Source organism: Ictidomys tridecemlineatus, chromosome 3 (genome assembly GCF_052094955.1).
Source record: "Ictidomys tridecemlineatus isolate mIctTri1 chromosome 3, mIctTri1.hap1, whole genome shotgun sequence".
NCBI lineage: Eukaryota > Metazoa > Chordata > Mammalia > Rodentia > Sciuridae > Ictidomys > Ictidomys tridecemlineatus.
In genome coordinates, this window is record NC_135479.1 from 192,884,575 (window position 1) to 192,911,296 (window position 26,722).

The following is a 26,722-nucleotide window of genomic DNA, read 5'->3' on the forward strand; positions in this document are numbered from 1 at the left end:
AGTGAGCCAGGGCTGAAGCAAGCCGGGGCACGTCTTCCTGTTGCACTGAGGCAGCCTGACCTGGCCAGGTGTGGACACCTGCTCTGTACAGCACCACAGTCCTGAACCCCTGAGCATCCATGATCCCATGACCTCAACCTCCTGCTTTCCTATGAGAGGTGAAAAAACGGAAATGAAGAAGACCAGGATGGAAGTTCAGACTCAAGAGTTAATCAATAGCAATAGTAATTTTCACAACCCTAGTTGGCATAAATTTTGAGCAATAATGTTAGCATTTTTCCAAACTCTAATTAGTAAAAATTTGGACCAAGTGCTATGTAAACCCCTAGAATAGCATACTCAGGTGGCAACCCTTATGGGCTCCCCTTTGACATTGAAAGAGTCCTGTTTCCATTTGTCATGATTTAATAAACTCTATGCCTTTCACTATTGCCTTTTTTTCAGTTTTTTTACATGACAGTAGAGTATATTTTGAAATATTATACATAAATAGAATAAGTATAACTTGTTCCAATTGGGATCCCATTATTGTGGTTGTACATGATGTGGAATTAGGTCATGTATTTATGAGGATAGGAAAGATATATCTGAGTCATTCTACTGTCTTTCTTATTACCATTCCTCCTCTCTTCCCTTCATTCCCTCTTGTCTAATCCAATGAACTTCTTATCTTCCCCTCCCTTGTTGTGGGTTAGCATCCATATATCAGAGAGAACATTCTGCCTTTGGTTTGGTGGGATTGGGTTATTTCATTTAGCATGATATTCTCCAGTTCCTATTTACTGGCAAATGCATAATTTCATTCTTCTTCATGGCTAAGTAATATTACATTGTGTATACATATCACATTTTCTCTATCCATTCATCTATTGACAGGCATCTAGTTTGATTCCATTGTTTGGCTATTGTAAATTGAGCTGCTATTAACGTTGAAGTGGCTGTGTCACTGTAGTATGCTGATTTTAAGTCTTCTGTGTATAAACTGAGGAGTGGGATAACAGGGTCAAATGGTGATTCTATTTTAAGTTTTCTGAGGAATCTCCATACTGCTTTCCAGAGTGGTTGTACCAATTTGCAGTCCTACCAGCAATGTATAAGTGAATCTCTTTCCCTAAATCCTCACCAACATTTATTGCTGCTTATGTTTTCCATCATTGCCATTCTGACTTGGGTGAGATGGAATCTCCATGTAGTTTTGATACACATTTCTCTAATTGCTAGAGAGGTTAAGTTCCTTAGCCTTTTATTGCTTGGGCTGTTTTTTTTTTGGGGTGTGTGTGTGTGTGTGTGAGTGTGTTTTGTCACTCTTGCCTTCTGTTGTCCCACGAATCTTATTCTTCAGATTCGGGGAGAAAAGAACTTGGAAAGAAGTTGGCAGTGAGTAGCTGGGGTCTGTTGCAACATGGGAGGGCACAGCCCGCCATCTAGATCTGTAACATGCTGCTGGATAGCAGCAGAGAAGAACCTGGCCTTACCACCTGTGACCCGGGGAATGGTTGCCGGTAGGCCTGCTGTGACCAGCTGCCCACACAACAAGTGTCTTTCTCTGTTGAAGAGGCCTCCAGCTTACAAAGATCTCACCTACCAGCAGAAGCAGAGATTGGAGTTTTGTCTCAAACTCCAGTTTCATTACTACATTCTCAAAAGCAATGGAACCAGTTGACCTGGGATGGAAACTTCTAAAACTATGAGCCAAAATTATCCTCTTATCTTTTTTTTTTTTTTAGTTTTATTGATATTATTTTTTAAAAATATATGACAGTGGAATGCACTACAATTCTTATTACACATATAGAGTACAATTTTTCATATATTTGTATATAGAGTATGTTTATGCCAATTTATGCCTTTATACATGTACTTTATTTTTTTGCATTACAATTCTTATTACACATATATACCACAATTTTCCATCTCTGTTTATATATAAAGTGTGTTGACACCCAATTTGAGTCTTTATTTGGATAATAATGTCCATCACATTCCACCGTCCTTGCTAATCCCCTGCCCCCTCCCTTTTCCTCACACCCCTCTTCCCTATCTGCTCCCTCTCTCTACCCAACTATGAGTCAGTCTCCTTATATCAGAGAAAACATTGGGCATTTGTTTTTTGGGGATTGACTAACTTCACTTAGCAACATCTTCTCCAATGCCATGCATTTACCTGCAAATGCCATGATTTTATTCTCTTTTAATGCTGAGTAAAATTCCATTGTGTATGTATGCCACAATTTTTTTTTATCCATTCATCCATTGAAGGGCATCTAGGTTGACTCCACAGATTAGCTACTGTGAATTGTGCTGATATAAACATTGATGTGGCTGTAATATGCTGTTTTTAAGTCCTTTGGGTATAGTCCGAGGAGAGGGATAGCTGGGTCAAATGGTGGTTCCATTCCCAGTTTTCCAAGGAATCTCCATATTGATTTCCATATTGGCTATACCAATTTGCAGTCCCACCAGCAATGTATGAGTGTACCTTTTTCCCCACATCCTCACCAACACTTATAGTTGTTTATCTTCATAATAGCTGCCATTCTGACGGGAGTGAGATGATATCTTAGAGTAGTTTTGATTTGCATTTCTCTGATTGCTAGATATGATGAGCATTTTTTCATATATTTTTTGATTGATTGTATATCCTCTTCTGAGAAATGTCTGTTCAGTTCCTTGGCCCATTTGTTGATTGGGTTATTTGTTTATTCAGTGCTTAGCTTTTTGAGTTCTTTATATACCCTAGAGATTAGTGCCCTATCTGATGTGTAAGGAGTAAAAATTTGCTCCCAGGATGTAGGCTCTCTGTTCACCTCACAGATTGTTTCTTTGCTGAGAAAAAACTTTTTAGTTTGATTCCATCCCATTTATTGATTCTTGGTTTTAATTCTTGTGCTATAGGAGTCTTATTAAGAAAGTTGGGGCCTAATCCCACATGATGAAGATTAGGGCCTACTTTTTCTTTTGTTATGCACAGAGTCTTTGGTTTAATTCCTAGGTCTTTGATCTACACAGAGTCTCTGGTTTAATTCCTAGGTCCTTGAGTTACGTTTTGTGCATGGTGAGAGATAAGGGTTTAATTTCATTTTGTTGCATATGGATTTCCAGTTTTCCTAGCACCATTTGTTGAAGATGCTATCTTTTGTCCAGTGCATATTTTTGGCACCTTTGTCTAATATAAGATAATTGTAATTTTGTGGGTTAGTCTCTGTGTCCTTTATTCTGTACTATTGGTCTACCTGCCGCAACCCGGCTGGGCACAGAATCACAAGCCGCTCGAGCAGAAACAAAGTTTTATTTTAAAAAGGCCGCCAGTGATCCGTGTGTGCCCCACTAGCAAGCTGGTCCACACACGTGTGTGTCTACCGGAACCAGGGGCCCAGACCTCCCCCAGAAATTCCCTCCTACTATCCTTCCCCAACCAATGGGAACTCTCCGGGAGTCCCGTAACATGAGTCCCGTAACATGAGTCCTGTAACATGAGTCCCATAGCAGGCAAGGTGAACAGCAGGAGTCCAATTTCCATATGAATGTAAATCTTAACATAATCATATCATCTCAATGGCTAGCTGGCAGTCACCTAAAACAAAGGTGCCATGTATCATAATACTTTTGCTGTGGCTCCTAGCATCTACCCATCTCTTTTGGTGCCAATACTATGCTGTTTTTGTTACTATTGCTCTGTTGTATAGTTTAAGGTCTAGTATAGCTATGTCACCTGCTTCACTCTTCCTGCTAATGATTGCTTTGCCTATTTTGGGTCTCTTATTTTTCCAAATGAATTTCATGACTGCTTTTTCTATTTCTATGAGGAATGCCATTGGGATTTTGATGGGAATTGCATTAAATCTGTATAGTGCTTTTGGTAGTATGGTCATTTTGATAATATTAATTCTGCCTATCCAAGAGCAACGTAGATCTTTCCATATTCTAAGGTCTTCTTTGATTTCTTTCTTTAGGGTTCTGTAGTTTTTATTATATAGATCTTTCACCTCTTTCGTTAAGTTGATTCCCAAGTATCTTATTTTTTTTTTTTTTTTAGATTATTGTGAATGGGGTAGTTTTCCTCCTTCTCAGAGGCTTTGTCACTGATATACAGAAATGCCTGGGATTTATGAGTGTTGAGTTTATATCCTGCTACTTTGCTGAATTCATTTACTAGTTCTAGAAGTTTTCTGGTATAGTTTTTTGGGTATTCTACATAGAATAGAATCATATCTTCAGCAAATAGTGCTAATTTAAGTTCTTCTTTTCCTATATATATAGTCCTTTTGTCTTTTGAAGTTGATCATCTCAGGTATTTTTGCTACAGTAGAAAAAAATAACAGTGTGCATTTGAGTCCATTTTTTTTTTTTTGCTCAGTGTTAACATTTCTGTGGTTCATTTATGCTATTGTATGTATCAGTAGTTCATCCACCAGCATATAAATGTATTATAGTTTATTTGTTTGAAACTTGTTTTTGGATAGTGATGCTATTCCCAGTATGCTTTCTTGTGGGGGCTGTCTGTGCATTGGGGATGTTTAGCAGTATCTCTGGTTTCTACCTACTAAATGCTAGTGCATGTCCTCAAATTGTGACAACCCAAACTACTTCCAGCTACTGCTGACTGTCCCCTGAGTAACAGACTACACTCCACATCCCCAATTAAGAAGGACTGATGTAGAATTTATCCTAACAACACATCCATTTCAATAGTTAATGATCTTCTCTGAGTTCTCTAGACTTCAGCTGAGACAAGAATGGATTGGAAATCTTTGAATTGCTGAAGAATATTGACTAGAATCACCTGATGACACAAACACAGATTAAATTAAAATTAGAACATGCTTCACAGGAGCAGACCAGGGAGGAGAAAAATAGTAATTCACTTTGTTAATGTCAATTTAGTGTTGAATCATTTCAATCGATGATTTATTATGTTCTTTTCATTTTAAAATAACACACGCCATAGTTCCCCAAAGAGAGATCTTAATCCTTAAAAAATCCAGTAAACTTCTTTATAATTGTTAAAGTATCATTTTTATAGCTCCTAAAGTGATACATGCAAAACAGGCATTCTATTTTCCCTTAATTGAACTTAATTTCTATCATATGCCCTATTTCCTTGATGGTAGAAAACTAAATCTAGTTATTTCCAGGTGAACTTAGCTTTTATCATGCTTTCTTGATCACTTCAAGATTAAAACCATCTCACTTCTGAAGTTTACTTTTCTCTCTTCTTCAGGGTGTTAGTCCTGTTTCCAGTGTAATTTTTGAAAGGATGGAGATGTGGGATTGAGGGTGGTCAGGTAGGAAGTTGGTCATGGCGGTTGTCATTCTTTCAAAATCTACTTCCTTAAATCTCTGAGATTATAAAAGTCTCATGCTTGCATTTGGGTTAAGAATTCAAGTCCCTTTCACCCTCAGCCATGTCTTCCAAGTAAATTCTAAGCCCTGTTTGTGGAAGCAAGGAAAGTTTATTTGTCCACTTCTGAGGTAGGGTCAGAGCTGTTATCAGAGCCTTTTTGTCCCTTGATGTCACACAGAATCACATCTAAATACTGGCCCAATATCATTATTATTTAGAGATCCATACTACAATTTCTGCCCTGATGCTGGAGTACCAAGTTAATGCACTATATCTAAAACACCAAACTCTCCTCCAACTTTTCTTCCCAGGCTACACACCTAGGGATAGGGTTAGTTTCTAGTTATCATTGCATATGCACATAAGCCTTTTGCTGCTACTCCATGAATTCTTTGCATCCTACTCAAAAGGCTCTTACCTGCTGGGTAGTGGAGCTTGCATGGGGAGAAGGATGTGACTTGTTTCTGCGAGCACTCTTCCAATGTCTTTGCTGTCCTACAGCATTGCTTTTGAAGCTAATAGCAAAGAATATGTCATCCTTTTATTCTGTTCTGCAGCAATGTTTCCTGAGTTAGAGAATGCCTCAGAAAGAATAGGGATGAGGGAATGGTCTTAGGGCCACAAGAAAATTACCATTACATCAACAATTTAAAACAAATAAACTTCATCTTTTTGTTACTTGACATATGACACAGTTCTTCCATTCTTTTTTCCCCTAGAATTAATTAGATTCCAGATCTTAGTTTTATCACTTGCATCCAGCTCTTCTTTTCCATTGCCATGGATACCTTCTTCTATGTGCATACCCAGCACTTCACAAAAGCCTGCCAGCTAGGCTGTGTCTCACTCTCTGTTTTGCATCCCACACACTGACTCTATATGAGTCCTACTAATAAGTAGTACAAAAGCCTTCAATGGAACCATATTGTCTCTGAGATAAGTTACACTGACATGCTCCATAATCAGACACCAACCTCTTTTATAAAATTAATCTCCCATTTCTTCCATAAGATCCCTACTTTATTTGTGTAGAAGCAAGACCTGAGGGCTTACTATGTTCCAGGCATCATGCCAGATACTAGGGAATGAATGAAAGATTTCAGTCACTGTGACTCAAGGATTCTTTGTGATGAGAACAGTGATCCAAGGACCTAAAGAAACAGTGGGAGTTCTAATGACTTTGCTAGGTTTCATGCATCTGTATGCATTTTATAATTTGGTCAGGACTGGTAAAAAGGGAATTCTGGAAATAGTTCTCAAGGGAGCTGAAGAAGGAGGTATTGAGAGAGAGAGAGAGAGAGAGAGAGAGAGAGAGAGAGAGAGAGAAGAAGAAGAAGAAGAAGGAGGAGGAGGAGGAGGAGGAGGAGGAGGACTGTGTTTCAGGCATGGTTGTAAGCTATGGAGACAAACCATATTATGATACATGGAATAGTATTTGGTTTTTGTTTTGTTGACTTAGCTAGCATGAACATTTTGTATTGGAGAATTCTCTGTTTCATTGAACAGAACCCATCTGCACTGCAGAAAGTTAAGATGCCAATGTGAAGCTAGGGCTTGACTTAGGTTCCATCCATCAGACTTTAAATTGAGATTAGTGATTCCAAATGTCATGGACCACACAAAATTCATTCTGGTGCTCCTGGCAGTGGCAAAGGGTAGTACCATCCAGTGAGTCAGCAGTGCAAACTCAAGTTTTGAGGTTCAGAGGGAGGATGATGGAATTTCCACTGGGCAGGTTCTGTGGCTTGATTTGAGACATTATATTTTTTAGATTTTACTGTATAATAAGTCATCCCAAAATGAAATGGCAATTTACAAAAGGTATCTTTTACACAAAATTTTAGACAGGCTACTTTTTGACGAGGCCTCAACTGAGGCTTATAAAAATTGTAGATTCTCAGTGCTTGTGATTTTGCCCCCACCATCCCATTCCATGAATGTACATGCACATACACACACTGAATGACTTGAATAAACAACAACATGCTTTCCAGTTCAAGGCCACATCCACAGAGTAGAATGCCCCGGCCCCCTTTAGATGTCTGCCTGGGAAAGCAGAAGGTTGCCATGAGAATTACTGTTTGTTTTTTTAACCTAAATCTGGTAATAGAGAGATGGGAACTGAACTCCAGCTATTGCAACATGTTCCTTAAAAAACTTGCAAGATGGTCAATTCTTTCTCTCTCCCTTTGAGATGTAGATCTTCTACCATGTGTGGGAAGCCACCTCTGAGCTATTTGAGTGTCTTCTCTGGTCCTTGAGCCAAAGAAGTTTAGGTTGCAATCCATTGCAATCTATTTTGTGGCTCCTCCCACTGGATGGATTGTACAATGCAGTGACCTCTGTCTTTGTTCTGCTAGGGAGACCAATCTCATAGCTCCAGAGATAGGCTAACCAGTTGGAAACTGTACAGCCCACCTCCTACCTAATTTGGCAAAAGAGCATTCCATGGAAAAAACTTTGATGTTTCCCGCATATAAATAAAACAAACACAGGCTCTTGCTCTCTCTTTCCAGTGCAGAAGCTTGACCCTTAAGGTTGAAGAGCTACCCCATCCCCTCTTTCCAAAATTTCCTCTACGTAAGACCTTGTGGAGAAGCTGCCTATCTGCTTTTTTGGTTTCATCCACAGAGCAGACAGAAACAGGACTTCCTCTATTCCGCCATCTTGTGATCCCTCCCTCTTTCCAAAAGTACTTCCTGAGTCCTGTGGTTTCTTCGCCATTTTCTCTTTCTTAGCTTTTATTTTGCAGGTAGGTTACACGCAGAGGAAACTCAAATTCCATCGCCAGCACGGAGTGTAGGGCAGAACCACTCATAACTGTCTTCTCAAGTATGTGAGAAAAGCTAATCTCTTTGAAATATAAATATTAAGAAAATAACTCCTGCTCAGCTTTCCAGCCCTTTAGGTGACTTGCTCCAACTTATACCACTATGTCCTGTCCCGAAGACAAAAGAAGTTTGCTTCTCCTTCATTTAAACAACAATTAACGAACTAAGTCTCTGCCCATTTCCATCCTTTCCCTATTTCCTCATTATCCTTTTAAAAAGCTTAGATACCTCTTTACAAATTGAAGTTGAGTTCATTTTGGTGCTGGACCTTCTTTCCCCTTGCCATGGTTATTATCTGAATAAGGTCTACCCTTTAAATGTATCTTTGACACATGACACCTCAGAGCTTTGTAGCCTGTTTAGCTCATGATTCTGTGGAAACATCAATTTGAACTGGTTTTATCTGAGTAGCTCTGGGCTCATGTGTTTGAAATCAGCTGCTGATCAGCAAGGCAGTTCTGTTTTTGTGGTTTGGGTGACTGTCAGCTGAGGTCTGGGAACAACAAAATTTCATATCCCTGTCAACCACCATGCCAGCCTGAGTTCTTTCAAAGGGCACCTGAACAGGGTTCCAAGAAGGAAAGTCTTCATGAAGACTGGAGAAATGATGCAGCTGTTTCTTCTGCTACTTTCTCTTGATCAAAGGAAGTTACAAGTCCACCCCAAATCAAAGAGTAAAAAAAAAAAATGCACTCCACTTTTTGACAGAGGGGCTTTAAAGGCATGTTCCCATGGGATTGGTTATAGGAAGGGGAATAATGGCAGCCATATTGAAACTGTCTAAAAATGGTGTACTTGACTTTAGCCTCCTTTAATTGTTAATAAAATATTTTGTGCTTACATTAGCCTAAGTTTTCTGTGACTTATAGTTAAATATCTTGCTGAATATTCTGAGTCATGCACACATTCTCTTTCTCTCCTTCATATATATATATATATGTATATATATATGTATATATATATATGTATATATATATATTTTTTTTGTCTCTCTCTGTTCTTATAAAAATAACTTTTACACAAAGTCTAGGGCAGTGCTGGCTGTACAATGGAAGTATAATAAATCACTAAAATAGTTTAAAATTTGTTGGTAGACCATATTATTAAAAGAAGACACAGGTGTATCAATGTTAATCATATATTTGATTCAACCAAATATAGAAGTATCACCATATCAGCAAATCAATATAAAAATTATTCACAAAATATAGTCTCTTTTCCCCTTACTTTTTGAAATGTTTTGCAGCTTACATTATTATCACCTCTTAATTTGGACTTGCACATTTTAAGTCCTCAGTAGCCTTATGTGACTACCCTTTCTAGAGCACTGTTTTGTCCAGAATGAGTTATTGCCAAGAACTGGAAAGCTGATTCACTAGTAAGCATTACTGAAGAGATTCAGAGAAGGGAACTATCATGAACCAACTGTGAAATTTTGTACTGGGCACTGTTGAAAGCACTTTATATAACATCTTCATTTAGTTTTTTTCTGATAGCCAAATCTCTAAAAACCTTTGAGTGAAGGTAGGTTATTTGAAAGATGTTCCAGGAAGCCAATTATGGATGCATTATTGAGCCAGTTATTTCTATGGGTAATTGGTGCTTGAATTTAATGGGGACCCCTCAGGAAATTATATATAATGGGCTTCAGAATTGTCCTTCCAAGGAACAGAAAACTGGGACATTTATTCATTGACTCCTCTTCCCCATTGACTGAGGGTGCTGACGCTTCCATGTTTCTGGATTGTCCTGCGTAACGCTGAGGAATCATATCTTCAGAATGAGTTCTGAGGCAGAAAAACTGAACAACAAGGCAGACATTTGGGTGATGTTTTGCCAGTATGCATGGAAATTTTCTGCCATCAGTTGGAATTGGAGTCATTGAAAGGGTAGGCTCATGGCAAAACTGCTGTTGTGTGTTCACTATACAACTGTCTTCGTCTTTGGGTTATCGTAAAAAAAATGACAAAAACTGGGTGGCTGATAAACAACAGAAACTTATTTCTTGCATGTTAGGGAGCTGGGAAATCCAAGATTAAGAGACCAATAGATTTAGTGTCCACTGAGGGCCCATTTCTTGACTCATAGAATAGTACCATCTAAGTAGTGTCTTATATGGTAGCAGGGAAATACCCTGGTCCCTGTGGTCCCTTAAAGATCACTATTTTCCTTTATGAGTGCTCTACCCTCATGACATAATCACGTCTTGATATACCCACTTCTCAGTACACATTGGGGATTAGGATTCATCATATTAATTTTAGGGGAACACAAATATTTAGACCATAACAATAATACATGCTAAGTAGACATTATTATTTCCAATTTAAAGAAACTGAAGATCAGAAAACCTCCAATGCCTATTCAAAGTGGTGTAATTCTCTTTCTATACACATGACGCAAAGTCCACAAAAGTCATATTTCAAGGGATTTTTCTCCTTTGAAAAAAACCTGCAGACTTTTTTCTTTATTGCATATTACTTATTACTTGAGAAATATATACAATTCCACAGTGTTCATTTTGCTTGAGCCATCTTTAACCAGGGTAACAACATAAACCACAACAAGGTATTGTAAGCATGTGATGTGCTATTTTTTAAAAGGCACATTTGACACTGTGGTTGGTATCTAATAAATTTTGTAAACTCACTTATTTCCATCACTCACCACTGAATCTGTAGTGCAGATCTCATTTTCAAATCAATTATTATCACAACAGTTCCTTTATAAATGGATATCACAGACTGAACAGCTTCTAATATCTAAAATAGTGGTTTTACAGCATAGTATTGGCACCAAAATAGTCTAAGTAGACCAATGGTACAGAATAGAGGACACAGAGACTAACCCACAAATATACAACTATCTTATATTAGACAAAGGTGCCAAAAGCATGCACTCGAGAAAGGATAGCATCTTTAACAAATGGCACTGGGAAAACTGGAAATCCATATGCAACAAAATGAAATTGAATCCCTATCTCTCACTGTGCACAAAAGTTTACTCAAAATGGATCAAAGATCTAGGGATTAAACCAGAGACTCTGTGTCTAATAGAATTGGGAATAGTAAGGGATGATGGAGGCAGGATAAAAGGAGCCTTTTCTGTTTCGATATTTGCTTATTGCTTTATTTGAATTTTTAAATACATAAACATGTATTATGTGTAATTTATGCAACTGAAATAATGTTAAAAGAAAATGCATGCAGAGACTATTGTTTCAGTTTTATCTCATGACTATTGCCTCTAATCTAACTTCCACATCTAATTACATGTGGTAAGAATTCACTGGACATTCACAGAAGAAGGAAGGAATTCCTCAGAATTTCTCATGTTTTCATTAATTTCATTTTGCACTAGCTTCCTTGATGTTTACTCACAAAGTAAATTTTACTCTTAAATATGATTTATGCCAGTCAGACTCATTCCATGCTGTGAAGGACATGATGCCTCAAAGGAAGATTTTTCAGAAATAACAATCATGAAAAGCTACATGAAAAAAAAAAGAAGGAATCTTTTTGCAAAAAGAGGGAAACTCTGATTTTTAAAAATATTTCTTGGTACCTTACATGTTAATATGTATTTGAAACTACTTATATTATAAAAATCATAGTACTCTTTTGGAGTTATATTTGGGGTCCTGCATGGCCATTTCATTTGCAGTTACCTCTCATCCCCACTTTTGGCTGAAGTGGTGTGGCGTGACTGCCGTATTTTGACCGGCTAACCTCCTATTTTTAGATCTGGTTCACTGAGCCAAATAGTGAGACTTGATTCAAGTTGAGGCAATCAGCTTGCCTCTGTGGGTTTTATCTAAGACAAAGACCCAGCCATGTGATGATTGTCTCTGGAACTATGAGCTGAGAAGAAGAGCAGCCACTTTGCGGTTCTGTGCTTCATTTGGCAAGCAGAGGGACCCAAGGCATTGATGCAGAAACCCAGAGAGAAAATATACACAAGTGAGAGGGTGTAGTGGCACCCCCTTCTCCACAGAAAATCTTAATTAAGCTTCTCCAGAAATCTTCACCATAATTGATTTTAGGACTATCAGCAAAAGAGTCTCTACAAAAGAATTCAATGTAGGTAAACTTACTATTTTCACGTTTCTGAATTTACTTAGCCACTGGCCTGGAAGAAATCAGTACTCCAGGTGCTGAACGCCCCTTTACAAACATTCATCCAGTATAGTAGTTTGTAGAAATGTGTTTGCAAATGCAAAATGTGATTTAAAAAAAAAAAAAAGCAAGACAAGACAGATCCTTTATTTAACAAGGCCTCTGGCCTTGAGCTGGAGCTTCACAGAGATGTCTACATTTCTAAGATAAAAGAAGTTACCAATTGGGCTCCATGGTAACAGCTGGCAGGGGGAGGAAAGAAAGGGAAGAAGAAGCTCTCCCCTTCTCAGGTGTTGTCCTTGAAGGGTTTCCCAGAACAGCAAAACAAAAAGCTGCTTTTACTGAGTCCCTCCCCTTATATACTGGGTATAACGTTCTGAAACTACCTGAACTGGAGGTTCAGGAGATTAATTGATTATAGCTGTACTATCTGAACTTGGCTGAAACCAAATAAAACTGTTTTCTGCTATCTTTGGACCTTGCCTGTCTGTTCCCTATAACAGGGGGAAGACTCAGAATTTTTTATTTATTTTAATTGCTTTCAGATTTAAATTTCTAATGGTATCTGGCTTTACTTCCTGCCTTTGGTTATATGAGGTAGTCTCAAATACTAGCTTACATAAGATAGATTGAATGAGTTGATTTTTGCAACTAAGAGAATGTAAAAGAAAAAAAGTATTGTTTCTTAAACCATTGATGCCCATAAATTTTCTGTCCCCCCACCCTAGCCCCACTCCATGGAAGCACTAAAATTATCCTCTAGTGAAAATTTTCTTTCTTTCTTGTTTTTACAAAATTTTGAGCATTCCCCATTTTGATAATTCCAACCCTGCTTAAATACAACTCAGTTTATCAGGATCCATCCTTTTCTGGCTAAACATGCCCAGAAGAATATACAATCTTGCTGATTTGTCTCATTTTCAGTGCTTTGCTACTAACTACAACCTGATGTTTAATCTGCCTGGTACTACACTGTGTTGCCCTTGGTCCAGGACCCAGCCATTGACTGTTTCCCTGTTTCTTCTCCTTCCATGGTGCCTCCCCCTGCCTCTTCACTCTTTACTGAAACCTTGCTTTCTCTTTCACTTGGATGGCAGAAGACACCAAAAGATCCCTCCTATCTGCTTCTGCCACCACAGCTACCCAGCTGCTTAATCTCTGCCCTCCTTTTCTGCTTTTCTTATTAGGGTGACTCTCTACACCCCAGGCTAAAATCAACTCCTCCCATCTCCCTGCCCCTCCATATTCCAAAGCATCACATCAGCAGTAGGACTCTCTTCTGTAAAATAATGCTTGGCCATTTAATGAGCTTATAAATGCTATTATTTTGGCTATCTTAAGGAGAACACAATTTTTCAGACTCCTTATCTCCCTGCAGTTACTGGATTATTTATCTGGTCCTGTGAAAAGTAACTCTTCTCAATATTATTTCTACTTGATATCTGTAATTTGCTTGTTTATGAATCAGGCATTCACTCTCACAGCTTTTACAAAACAGCACTTGTCAAATTGCTATTGACTTCCACATAGCTAAACTGTGATGGATCACAGTTTTCATCTTACTTTAGCTGTTGGCAGCATTTGAAAGAGTCCATCACTCTTCCCTTAAATACTTTCTTTACCCTAGAACACTAAACTCTTGGGTCTGTTTGTATTTTATTAGCCCTTCCTCTTTGGCTGCTTTGCTGGTCCCATTATATATAACTATCCTATAGGCACTGGCATTCCCCAGACTATGTCTCAAATCTCTCTTATTCAATTTCTACTAGTACAGTGGTTTTGAAGTATTATGTACATGTTAAGAAATCACAAATTCACTTCTTAATCCCAGACCTCTTCTAAATTCCAAGTGTCCTTCCCCAACCTCCTATCAAAATTTCATGATGGATGTTGGAGAAATGTCATAAGCCCCCAAGTGTTCAATGACCCTAGGATTTAAACCTTAGAATAACAACAACTCCTCCTCTTCCTCCTCCTCCTCCTTCTTTGGTGCATCTCACAGATCATTTATTCATGCCACATAGTAAGTGGTACTTATATAAGGTTATGTCGATGTTTTGTGTTCCCATTTAACAAAGCCTGCTTAGATTTACAGGCATACCAACGATTCTTTACTCAAGCTAGCTGGATAAGTACTCAAGCAAGCTGGCTAATGATGACCATGAGCAGGTGCAGGACTTGAACCTTTCCAAGCTTTACTTCTTTTATTAGCACTCCTGATTTTATAAGCAATGAAGCTCATCAATCTCATTTCTACCAAAATCTCTTGGTAAACCTGAGTATAGTAGGGCTTCAAGGGGACCCAGTAGTTTTTAATAATGGTTTGAAACATCTCATCAGAACCAATATCTCCGGCTGCACTAGACAGTGAAGCTGATCCGCAAAGGTCACCGAGTGCACAGTAAACCTTAGAACTTCTTAAGAAACAACTTTATTGAAATATAATTCACAAAGCACAATTCAGTTATTTGAAGAGTACAATTCAATGGCTTTGAGTATATTTACAGAGTTGGGCAACTATTACCATAATCAAATCTAGAACATTCCCAGGGACAACCTTCACCTTACCATCCTCACCCTCAGGTGGCACAACATTAGCATCTGTTCTAAACTGGGTCCTAAAGGTCCCCAAAGGATTGAGCCACAGTGGCCCTCATTAATGAACTGTTGAATTTGATCTTCCTACTCTTCCTTCAGAACTTCTTACAGATGCCTCTAGGGTCATTTTGAAATAAGAACAAAGGAAAGGCATTTAGTGTAGATTAGTGATCCAGTGGGTTTGGAAGATGAAAGCTGACTTGGGTCTGGGAAGATAGAGACTGCCTCTGGGGTATTGAAATGCCAATATCTCCAGAGCCCTTTACCCCTCCCTACTCCTCACCAAGGTTACCTGCCAACCAGGAACTGTTCCTCCCCAAAGGCTGTTAAAGAAGCACCTCCTGAGTAGCCCTTCCCCTGCCCATTTACTCCTCACCTTTAGGCTCATCCTCTGGCCACTGGTCACACATGCAGAATGGGGAAAGGAAAGAAGCAAAATAATGGGAGAAGAGGACAGGAAAACAAATAAAAACTAAAATGTATAAAAGGGACAGGACATCCCTGTCTCACAGATACCAGCTTTAGGTCCCCTTCTTCTTCCAGGGAAAAGTCTGTTTCTATCGTTAAATAAAACTTGCTTTGTTCTACTGCCTCGGTGTTTCTCAAATATTCAATCTTTACATCTAGGGAAATGGAACTTGTTGACACTAGTAACAGTTTCACAAATGAACTGTTTAGTTCTATGTCTGTTCCTGGGAGGAGTATCTAAGAGAAAAATCTTTGCTTATATTCTTATTTCTCTTTTAAAATATATTTTTGGACGGGGAGCACACAGCATAGCTGTCCTGAGCCCTGCTGCCTTTGCAGCGTCTCCCGGTGTTCCTGGAAATGTCAGGCGCAAATGACAGGGTCACTGAGAAGAACTTCCTTAAGGAGCAATTCGATGAGGAAAATGTGATTTTAACACTGGTCCCAGTTACAGAGGAACAAGAATATCCAATAGAAACAAGTGTTTCTTCAACTGCAGAAATCCATCAGGAAGTCTGCTTTCCTGAAACAAAACCTAATTGTAAAATACTACCCCTTCCCTTGCCGACCATTTTGCCTCCAATTAGTAAGGTTTCTCCGGATACTTTGCGAAACTGGTGCCAACAATATAATTTGAGTACTGATGGCCAGAAAATAGAGGTTTATTGGAGGCTACAGAAGCATGCATATCCCGAACAAAAATATGATATTCCTGAAACATCTCAGGAGGCCAGATTGAAGCCAGTTTCCAGGAAATGGAAGGCAGTGGCCAATGCGGCAGGGCTTCAGGAAAGTCATAATAAGGTTAAAAGAGATGAAGAGACTAACATGATTGAAGTGGTAAATTCAGCTCAGGAGTCCATATTGGCATCTTGGGCAAGGATCACTGCCAGAGCCAATCAGCACAAGGCTGTGAATTCGTGTCCCATTCCCACTTCTGTGGAGGCCTTTTTGCTGCAAACCTCTGGTGTCAGGTGGTGTGTGGTCCATGGCCAATTTCTTTCTGCAGAAACAGCAGGCTGGGTTCGCCTGCAGTTCCATGCAGGTCAGACTTGGGTCCCTGACACTCCCAAGAGGATGATTTCCCTCTTCCTGTTACCTGCCTGTATTTTTCCACCCTCGGGACTAGAAGATAATATGTTATACCCCGAATGTGTAAAAAGGAATAAGATGATGAAAGGATTAATTATTACAAGAGAAAAAGCAATGCACTGTAGGATATCAAAAGGTGCCACCTTAAGCAATGTTGAAGTACTATTTTGATCTGAAGGCAATTGAGAAGAAACAGACAAAAAGTTTTCTGCTTTCCAACTATTGGCCCCAAAACAGGACATAAATTTGCAAATATTCCTCTTCCCTCCCAGGATAAGTGGTGGAGAGCCCATAGGTAAATCATCACACAGCCTGATGAATGCTGGGCTGGTTTCTGTCCATCTTTCATTTTCAGTGTCTTCTGATGATTTGTGTCAGACTCAAGTATTAACTATATATATATATTTCTTTTTTTAAGCAGAGCTGCTAGGTTTATGGGGAAACTGAGCAAAAGAGTTCTTTTATGCTTCTCTTTAATATTGATTTTTTTTGTGTGTGTACTAAGATTGAACCCAGGGACACTCTACCACTGGCTATAACCCTAACTCCCTGCCTCTTTTTTTTTTTGTTTATTTTTTGGTACTGGGAATTTAACCACTGAATCACATCTCCAGCCCTTTTAATTTGAGACAAGTTCTTCCAAGGTTGCTTAGGGTCTCACTAAATTGTTGAGACTGCCCTTGATCTTGGAATCCTGTCTCAGCCTCCTCTAAGTAGCTGAGATATAGAGGTGTGCATTATCTCACCTGGCTTTAATATTAACATGTCCTATAAGTGTTGTACATTCCTTAATTGATGAGTAAATATTGGTATATTATTAATTTTGGTGGTGGGTGGGGTACCAGGGATTGAACTCAGGGGCACTCAACCACAAAGCCACATCCCCAGCCCTCTTTTACTTAGAGACAGGGTCTCATGAGTTTCTTAGCACCTTGTTAAATTGCTGAGACTGACTTTTAACTTGAGATCCTCCTGCCTCTATCTCCAGAGCCACTGTGATTACAGGCATGTGCCACCACGCCCAGCCTATTATTAATTATTAACTACACCTATTATTACTAGTTATAATGAATTATTATCTTTATGTGGCACTGAGGATCGAACCCAGGGCCTCACACGTGTAGTCAAGCACTCTACCACTGAGCTACAACCCCAGTTATATATTTGGTTTCATGCTTTTTATTGAAAGTCTTATGATTTTGATCTGTGTGTGTGTGTGTGTGTGTGTGTGTGTGTGTGTGTTTTACTAGGGATTGAACCAGGAAAACACTACTACTAATCTATATTCACAGCCCTTTTTTTTATTTTGATATATAGTAAATTACTGAGGCTGGTTGGGTGTGGAGATACACATTTGTAATCCCCCAGAGACTTGGGAGTCTAGGTCAAGAGGATTGCAAGTTTGAGATCAGTCTCAACAGCTTAGCAAGACCCTGTCTAAAAATAAAAAGACGGGGTGTGGCACAGTGGTAAAGCATCCCTGGTACCCCCCTCCCCCCCAAAAAAAAGTTGCCAAAGCCAGCTTTGGATTTGCAATCCTCCTGCCTCAGTCTCCCAAGTAGTTGGGATTGTGGCCCCCACCACACTTGGCCACTGACTAAGGTTTGACGTGTATCCAACATTCTGCATGATAATTCATAATTATCTAGGCCCTAATGCTCCATTCCTTAGTTCTACCTGTTTTTTCCTCCTGCCAAGCCTCTATAAATCAGATCTTTTTACTAACATTGTAACTTTGCACTTTTTAGGATGCTTTATATTTAGAATCATACACATGTATTTTAAAAAAACTTGCAATCCTCTTGACCTAGTCTGAAATATGTATTTAAGGTCTCTTCATATCTTCATGGATTATTTTTTTAGTGCTGAGTATATCCATTCTCAAGATATACCACAGTTCATGTATTCATTCAGCAACCGAAAGACACCTTGGTTGCTTCCAAGTTTTGGCAGTTATGAATAAAGCTGCTATAAACATCAAAAAAATTATATTTTTGTCTTAACATATAGTAATTGTACACACTTATGGAGTTCAGGGCTACATTTTAATGCATGCATACAATTTGTACAATGATAAGATCAGGTAATTGGCATACTTATCGCCACAGCCACATTAGCATTTCTTCAAGTTGGCATTAAAAATCTTTTTTTTATGAGCTATTTGGAGACATTCAGTAAATTGTCAACCATAGTCATCCTCCAGTGCTATAGAATTTTAAAACCTGTTCCTCTTCTCCAGTTGTGCCTCTGTGCCAAATAATCATCCTCTCTCCATCTCTTCTTTTTTTTTAAAATTTTTTTATTGGTTGTTCAAAACATTACAAAGCTCTTGACATATCATATTTCATACATTAGATTCAAGTTGGTTATGAACTCCCAATTTTACCCCAGATACAGATTGCAGAATCATATCGGTTACACATCCACATTTTTACATACTGCCCTATTAGTAACTGTTGTATTCTGCTACCTTTCCTATCCTCTACTATCTCCCCTCCCCTCCCCTCCCATCTTCTCTCTCTACCCCATCTACTGTAATTCATTTCTCTCCTTGTTTATTTTCCCGTTCCCCTCACAACCTCTCCATCTCTTTTGTATTTTAATTTCTTAAGGTTATATTCCTTATCAGGGAAATATTAGGTCAAAGAGTGGAATTTTTTAAAGTGACTTTGAGCACTCCATGTCAAAACCTCTATCAATATAGGGAATCCTGCTTTGTGTGTCTGAGTGGGAGGTGAGACTTTATTTTCTTCTGAAGACTCTGCAAAAACTTTGTTGGCCTATTTTAAAACCAGAGCATGGGCATGTGACCCAAGTTTGGCTAAGCAGAAAGATCTGTCCCAGATTAAAAATTTGGAGGAAGTGGAGATGTGTTATGGTTTAGCTATGAGGTGCCCTTCCACCAAAAGTTCATGTATCAGACAATGGGTTGATCCACAGATATGGGCAGTAACTGTAGGCTTGTGGGGTGTGACTGGAGGAAGTAGGTCACTGAGGCTGTTAACTATGGGGTTTGTATTTTGTCCCTGGTGAGTGGAGCTTGCTCTCTCTGCTTCCTGGTTGTCATATTTTGAGCTGTTTTTGTTTGCCCTTCCACCATGATATTTGCTTCACCTTAGGCCCAAAGCGGTGGAGTTTGCCAACCACAGACTGAACTTCTGAAGCTGGTAATAAAAATGAAACTTTTCTTCCTATAATTTGCTCTTGTCAGGTCTTTGGATCACAGTAACATAAAGCTGACTAAAACAAGATGTAAAGAAGACAGAATAGGACAAAGACTTTCCCCTGTTATTTTAGCAGCTTCCTGTCTCTGGAGACCTCATGGGGTAGTGGTGCCAGCAGCAGTTACTTACATCCAGTGCCAGTAGGGTAGGCTGCAAAACCTGCTGTGGTCAAGAGCTGTGCTGCCCAGTAGAAATGTCATGTGAACCACATACGCCACTTTCTAATAGCCTAGTAAAAAAATAGAAATAGATAAAAATAATTTAAAGAGCACATTTTATTTAATCCAAACGTCCAAAATATGGTATTTAGTAATCTGAAGCAAAATAGAATTGGAGGACATTATATTCAGTGACATAAACCAGACACAAGGACAAGCAAGTACTGAATGTTCTTTCTCATTTTTGGAAACTAGAATAGTCAACCTGAAAGGATCATAATGACTAGGGATTACTGTGTGTGTGTGCATGTGGGTGTGTACAGAAGCAGGATGGGAAAATAGTAGTTGGGTATGATTAATGCATGATGTAAACCTGTATGAAGGTATCATACTGAATTTCATTCATATGTACAATTAATATATGTTAATAAGTGAATAAAATATTCACTTTCCTTCTCTTCCCACTGTGGGTGCAGTACATGACTTTGCTGTTAAGTTTTTGATATGAGCTATCCCTCCAAAGCTACTGTGTTAATGCAGGAATGTTTGGAGGCAAAATTATTGGATTGTGAGTGCTATAATCGAACCAGTCCATCTTAGTTTGAATGGACTAAATGGGTGGTAACTATAGGCCAGTAGGATATGCCATCCATCATGTGATGTAGCTAACAGGCCCCTCACCAGAGTGAAGCAGATGTTGGCACCATGTTTTTGAACCTTCAAAACTCTGAGTTAAATAAACTCTCTTTTCTTTATAAATTACGTGGCCTCAGGTATTTTGTTATAGCAATGGAAAATGTCAAACTAACTGAAATCAGAGATGAAAATGTTGGTAAGTGACAGGTCTCTGACAACCTATGGTATCTACACAGTGTATTAAATTATTTACCCTGGAATGTAGCATTAGTTTTAGCATTTCAACCAGAATTTATTGATCATTTGTGAAGAACTAAACTGGAAATACTTTTTTCTAAATTATTATTTATTTGTGGATATAATTGTATGTAATATGTACTGCTAATTGAAGTAAGGTTTTGGGGGACCAATTAGCTTCTGTTCAGGGCTAATAGGAAGAATTATGCAAGACCTGGACCTGTAGTCTATAACATTGCTGTTAAAGTTTCCACACAGTTTAAAGAAATAGATTAATGATTAAACATTGTACAATTTTCTATGTAATATATGGAATAAAAATCTTTTTTTAACTCTGAAAAAGAATAAAAATTACATTATTTTTTGCAGCTCAGTGGGTTAAGAAAACCGACACACATGTGCACACACACACACACACACACACATACACACACAAACAAACATTGAGACTGCATATTGCCAAAATTAGGGATTAGTTGAATTTTCAGCTTTGCCATGTTTTTCAGATGTAAGGTTTGAGTGTTGATCAAGTAGTAGGATGTGCAAATGGAAATTTTGTTATATGTGAGGACCTTAAACTCCCCAGTGAGCTTTATTGGCAAGTAAAGTTGCTCTTCTCTGACGATGCTCTTCCTCCTTTGCATGAAGACTCTTTAAAAAAGTCCTTTAACAAGCCCAACTAAGCGTCTTACCTGGCTAGGGGAAGCCACTTTGTCATATGTCCCATCCTCAACCTGTTGTCTCCAGCTTAACTATTGTCAGATCCCTATGTATTCTTGAACCCAATTTAAAAATAAATATGTGTTATGAAAGAATACTCATGAAAATTTGCAAAACTATTTCCATCAGAATTGTTTTTGTATGCTAGTGGGTGGGTATGTGGATATGTCTGTGTGTTTGTGCATTGCAAGTAGGCCAACAGGGAAGTGATAATTTTAGATCAGGCTGACTTTAGTACAACGAGGACAGCTCACTTAGATTCTGGATTCAATGTGCCTCTTTAATCTGGGAGTGATTCTAATTGTTTGTTTGCTTGGTTGACTTGTCTAAGAAACAAAACCTCACATTGTGTTGAATCTGAAACAACAAGTGGCATTATTATTCGAAAACCCAGCAGATGTTGGTAAAGAAGAACAAATTGAACTGCCTTCTCCTTGCTTGAAAGTTTATATAAATGTGAAGGATGTGGGGCAAAGAAAGAGAAAATAAGTTGGGGGTATTCAACAATGTAGGTTAACAAAATAGACCCATAATTCATAAAGTAATACTTTTTTTTGACCCACTGAGATACTCATACAAAATTTAAATTTTGGCAGGATTTTGAAAGAGAATAGTTTACTCAACATTTCAAATATTTATTAAACATTTAAAAGGTTCAGACCCAGTATTATGGGTATTATAGATATAGCAGTAAACTAGGCTGGATGAATATTCTTTCATGTAACTTATTTATTTTTTTTAAAGAGAGAGAGAGAGAATTTTTTTAATATTTATTTTTTAGTTTTCTGTGGACACAACATCTTTATTTTATTTTTATGTGGTGCTGAGGATCAAACCCAGCACCCTGCGCATGCCAGGTAAGCGCGTTACCGCTTGAGCCACATCCCCAGCCCCGTAACTTATTTTTTCAATGAATAAAGTCAGCAAGTGAACAAATGAATGAACATGTATAATATGTCAGAGGGGACTTGAATAAAAGGAGAAAAATAAATCTGGATAGATCAGGATGCCAGGATGAGAAGGGTGGAATTTTAAAAAAAATTGTCGGAGACAGTGTCACTGAGAATGTTACGTTTGAGCAATACCCTGAAGGAGGTATTGAAGCAGCCTTGTGCATCTCTAAGCAAGAGTCACCTAGACAGAAAGAACAACCAAAGCAAAGATTTTGGGTGTGACTGGCTTGTGTCACCTCAGTATGACACAAGTAGGAGATGGGGTCAGAGGTATAAAGCAGAGTGAGATCAAATGATTTCTTTTCCTAAAAGATGAAGGATAGATGATGGTATCAGAAATAGTGAAGAATTAGAAACCCACGTTGAAGTTGGATGTGGCCAGAAGTCCTCCATTAGTGAGTTGAACTGCTTTATCCAGGATTAGGTCCAGGCCAGCATGAAGGCAGAAATAAGTTACATAAGTCATTTCTTTGGCTCTCACCTTGCCTCCTTGCTGCCTTGCACTTCACTCTCCTGAGGGAATTCCTTCAGCTCAGTTGACTGAAGAGGAAAACATTTGATTGAAAATGGTGTGAAAGTGGTGAATGTTTCTGCATGTGTTTGTACCATCCAGAAGCAGATTGCTCAGGTATTATTTCCTCCCTCAAAAGTGGTCTTAAAGGATTGAGCAGAAAGGAAATCCTCCCTGTGAACAGAAATCCAAACAATTTATCTTATTGTTCACTCTGTCTGTTAGTAGAGAGCCTGAGGCAAGTGTCCATAGTGATGGACGGTCAGTCTGATGGTACAATCAGATAGTCAGGAACCTAAAAGAAACAGAATTGTAAGATTAAACACGAAGTATTTCGGGGAAGACAAATATGGATGACCTTCTTTGAATGTAGTTTCAAAGTGTGACTAAACATCGTATGTGAATGACCAACACAAGGTCACAGTGGATGAAACCTGTAATTAATATTAGGTGAACAAGATGACTCACTCTATTTATGTCAGTTTACTTCTTTCCCAAGCCTCTTTAGTCCTGATCAAAGTGGATATGGTGATAGACATTAAAACATGGACTTTTTCTAGAAAATTTGACCTTCTTGCAGTTGCAGCAACAGCTATTAACCTTGAGTCTTTATAGTAAGTAGTACAGTAGTACAGCCAGCTAGACTCCTTCCATTCAGGAAGGGGTGTATGATACTTTAAATTTGAATTTTCCTTCCTTCCTTCCTAGTTTTTCTTCTTTCAACATCATCCTCCAGGGAATATTTTATAGTTTATTTTGATATTCTACCAAATCCTTCTGACCAGGAGAGTTTATTTTACAGAGAAAGAAATGAAGTAAAGGCTGATTGACAAGTCTAAGGATTCCTAGAAATAGCTGTGTTCTAAAGGAGCTCACCTACAACATGGCTGAGATAACACCTTGAGAGTAGAAGACTCACTTATAATATCCTTTTAGCCAAGATCAGCATAAAGTATTATATCTTCCATAGGTTGAAAATGTGGACTTATAAACAAAAGTTTGAAAGTGAAAGTGGAACTTATCCTGTTGTACATAATAGTCAATTTGCAAATATTTCACTTTCTGTCTCCACTCTCTGAACATAATTTGTTTGAAGATCTTAGTATTGAAGAATTGAATCTTTTTTTTTCTACCTGGAATTTATATTCGATCAAATCTGAAGCATAGACTCTATCTTAGCTATTTAGAATTCTTCATACCCCTGAGTAAATGGGCAAAAGGAAATTATGGTCACTGATTGATTAAGACTACCAAAGGTGTCACTACACATTGGGTCCAGAGATAAGCATGAATAGAATTAAACCTATGTTCTGGATTTTCTTCTGGTAATACCACACTCAGTGTTAATTTCATAAATGATTAAAGCAATGCTTATAAGCAGAATAATCAATGGCTGACTCAGATGCATTAGGACTGAAAGTTTGAGTCATTCACTGCTTGAACAACCAGGACTGTCTGGAGTACTGATTGAAAGCACCTAAGAGCATACAGGCTGTGTCATGGAGAAGGTCAGCCATGAGTGTTTTCCTTTCTCATGCCAAAGCTTCAGTATTGATCAAGGACTCCCCCTTTTTTTTGGGGGGGGGGTCCTAACCTTGCACAGATGCATGAGACTATCACAAGCTCTGGTTATTCCGGAGCCTCCAGTAAGAATTAACAAATGCCCTCCCTAAGAGGAAGAGTAACTCTGTCAGGTTCACCTCTTTGCACTTTCCTCCTCTCTTTCTGGTCCATCAAGTACAGGTTTGGTAGCTTTGTGACATATTAAGATTTTTTTAAAAATTCGATTTTTCCAGTTTTCTGAGACAACTTGTCTGAAACCACCTGTCAACAACTCATAGAACGACATTTCTTTTCTTCATAGCATTTGCCTCAATTAACTAACTTCCGTGATGATTTTTCTGAACACTTGTCTTCCTCAGGTAAATGTAATAAGGTACCATACCTGTCTTTGCCTCCTAGAGGATCTGCTCCCTAGTTCAAGGCACATGGTAGATACCTAATATTTACTGAGAAAAGGGATGAATGAAGCTTGGGCAAATTGCTTATCATTAAACAAGAACAAACACCTGACATATACCACACATCAGGGGCAAGTTCTGGCAGGTGGAGACTAAAGCTCTCTGATCTCATCATATCCTATAATTTATCCTTCAAAATAAAATAAGACAAAATGTTTCACCCTCCAGATCAAGGCTTTGTCTTACATGGATTTTTAAATGGCTCAATGTTTCAGTCAATAATGAGCCACATATATAATGGTGGTTCTATAAAATTATAAAAATTTTATAATTTTATAGAACCAGCCGAAAAATTGTATCACCTAGTGACATTGGAGGTGTCACAACATTGTAGCACAATGTACTACTTATAAGTTTGTGGTACTGTTGACATAAACAAACCTATAGTGTCAGTCATGTAAGAGTATAGCAATACAATTATGTAGAGTACATATAGATAATAATAACTATGTAACTGTTTTCCTCTTTATCAACAGAGTATACATATTTTTTTGTGATTAAAAATTAAAGTTTACTGCTAAACTACAAATAAAACATGAAGTTTAAAAAAATAAAATTTGCTGCTATGTTGTGTTGGCAGTAGCCTCATATATCTTACATTTATTGTGTCTATTGATTGTATCAAGAGACTGGTTATATTGAGGGATGAACCTATACCATTTGGGTTTGTGTAAGTTGACATTCACATGATGAAATCACCTAATAACACATTCCTCAGAACCTTAGCTTGTAACCCTAAGCTTCCTGTTATATTCTCGTTGACCCACTCTTAAATTTGGTGTATACATGTTGTTGTTTTCATTGTTCTATTTTATGTTTTTAAAAATGAAGATGCTAACTTAAGAATTTATGTTTTCAATCCACATAAAGATTTATAAGTATGCATACATACAGATACATGTAGTTCAGAGTATATAAAGAAGATTTATTGATGGTTTCTTGGTTTATAAATCCTTATAAAAACTCTAATAATTTGTCTTGGGTTTTTAATTAGACATTATGATGCCCTTACATTAGCTAATAGCTACAAATAAGAGTACTAGAAAAGTTACTCAAATAATTGACTCACAAACTCCAATGTAGCAACAAATTATAAATATTGAATTAAAACTAGAAAAACAAAGTAATTCACTACTTTTTCATATTAAAAGTCATTTTGACTTCAGTTCCCGGGTGAAGTAGACCAATATATTTAGAAATAGAAGTGTGTTCCATACTAGATAATCCTGCTTAAGTATTATTTCATGACCAATTTTAACTTTCAGTTGTATTATTTAAGAAGAAACTTTTATTTCAGAGCTAACAGCTAATGTGCATTCAGCTGCAGGTAAGGAAGACGAGCCAGGCTAAACAAAGTATGGGTCATATTCTTTCATGTAATAAAAGGCTAAAAAATGCTATCATGGGCTCTATAAAAGCTCCATGGTTATTAAGAAACTAGACTTTTATCTTTCTTTAGAGCATGGCTTTGCATCTTCAAGGGCACATGATGTCTCCTAGAATTCCTGTCATTTGAATATATTTTATGCAGCAGGAAGGGAGGAACAAATGACAAAAGAACATTTCCCCCCCAGCTGAGTCAGCTTCCTTTAAAGTGGTTTCAGAAAGCTAGCAGTGAGTTCTTACATCTTACTGATCTATCATGGAAAAGGAGAGTGAGAAAATGAAGTTATTGAGTGAGGGGCATTGTTACCTATACAAAAATTGAAATTCTGTTAATAAGAAAAAAAGGCTAGGGGCTGGGATAGTGGCTCAGTGGTAGAGCGCTTTCCTAGCATGTGTGAGGCACTGGGTTCAATCCCTAGCACCACATA

General features: G+C 38.1%; 1 protein-coding gene and 2 pseudogenes across 1 annotated transcript in view; 2 read left to right on the forward strand and 1 right to left on the reverse strand.

Annotated features, from left to right (window-relative positions):
• The window catches only part of Chodl (chondrolectin), a 389,655-nt gene that overhangs the window by 15,502 nt on the left and 347,431 nt on the right, over positions 1-26,722 (forward strand). The window lies entirely within an intron of this gene.
• Positions 14,426-14,622, reverse strand: LOC101963131 (ATP synthase F(0) complex subunit j, mitochondrial pseudogene; annotated as a pseudogene).
• LOC101968324 (developmental pluripotency-associated protein 2 pseudogene) lies at positions 15,717-16,619 on the forward strand (annotated as a pseudogene).